Here is a 1,235-nt window from a genome sequence, read left to right as displayed (position 1 = left end):
CTCCTCCCTCTATCCCCCAACCTCCGTCTCTCCTCTTCCTCCTTCCCTATGTCCCCCAACCTCTGTCTCTCCTCTCTCATCTCTCTTTCTCTATTTCACATCCTATTCTCTCTCTCTTCTGCCACTATCTCCCCCTCTCTCGCTTGTCTGCTTTTCACACACATCTCCCTCTCTCATCCCTTCCCTCTCATCCATCGTTCTCCTGTCTCGCTCTTCCTATCTAATCCATCACCCTCTCTTCCCTTGCGCTCTCATCCATCTCTCATTCACCCATCCATTTCTCTCTGTCTTGCTCTCCCTCTCCTATATCTTGGTCTCTCTCGGTCTCTCTCTCTCTCTCTCTCTCTCTCTCTCTCTCTCTCATCCCTCTCTTTTCAGTGACTCATCCCTGGATAACCTCACTCTAATATTGGCTCCTGTTCCTGAGGAGATGAGGGTGTTGGAGTGGTGACACGGCAGACCGGTGTGTGTGTGTGGATACAGCCGGCAGTGTTTTGCTTTATTTGAGTAGATGTTCACCTCAGATCATTTGATAATTTGCAGTTACGAACAGAGTGACTCATGTTGACTGAAGCACCAACCACCCAGACTGGTAGACACACACACAAACACGCCTGCGGAKACAAGCCCTGCTGCTTGTATAACATAGAACAAGAGTTGCATAGGTTTCTGGAGACATTGTTCACATCTTCTACCGGGCTCAACTTGTCATCAAAATCACAAGTATCCACCATCCCGACAGCTTTCAAGAGCATGTCTTCAGATAGATGCCACACAGTGCAGACATCTCTTATCACCGGAGGAAGCAGGCCTCGACACTGATCTGATGTCAGTCTGGTGTTTAAGGTGAGAGGCTGTGTAAGAGCATTAAGCTCTGGGTCTAACTGTAGGTGTGGGAGTGGTGACGAAAACACTTACCAGAGAAGTTCCGGGAAACCAGCATAGCAGTGAGGACGGCCCCCTGAGAGAGGAGAGAAGACGAGAAGAGAAGAAGAGAGGAGAGGAGGTCAGCCCTGAAAAACAGACACTGAATCCCCAGACAGACAGACACAGAATCCCCAGACAGACAGACACAGAATCCCCTGACAGACAAACAGACACAGAATCCCCTGACAGACAGACAGACACAGAATCCCCAGACAGGCAGACACAGAATCCCCTGACAGACAGACAGAGAGACACAGAATCCCCTGACAGACAGAGAGACACAGAATCCCCTGACAGACAGACACAGA

General features: G+C 49.8%; 1 long non-coding RNA gene across 1 annotated transcript in view; it reads right to left on the bottom strand.

The window, feature by feature from the left end:
* Positions 1-963, bottom strand: part of LOC112071304 (uncharacterized) — a 15,211-nt gene extending 14,248 nt beyond the window's left edge. The window contains exon 1 of the long non-coding RNA XR_002894057.1: positions 919-963. This is a non-coding gene — a long non-coding RNA (uncharacterized lncRNA). The remainder of the gene's footprint in view (positions 1-918) is intronic.
* Positions 964-1,235: the final 272 nt, after the last annotated feature.

The sequence above is a fragment of the Salvelinus sp. IW2-2015 genome, unplaced genomic scaffold (assembly GCF_002910315.2).
Source record: "Salvelinus sp. IW2-2015 unplaced genomic scaffold, ASM291031v2 Un_scaffold1572, whole genome shotgun sequence".
Lineage (NCBI taxonomy): Eukaryota > Metazoa > Chordata > Actinopteri > Salmoniformes > Salmonidae > Salvelinus > Salvelinus sp. IW2-2015.
The sequence above is the reverse complement of the archived record's forward strand: the minus strand, read 5'-3'. Positions and strand labels throughout refer to the sequence as shown.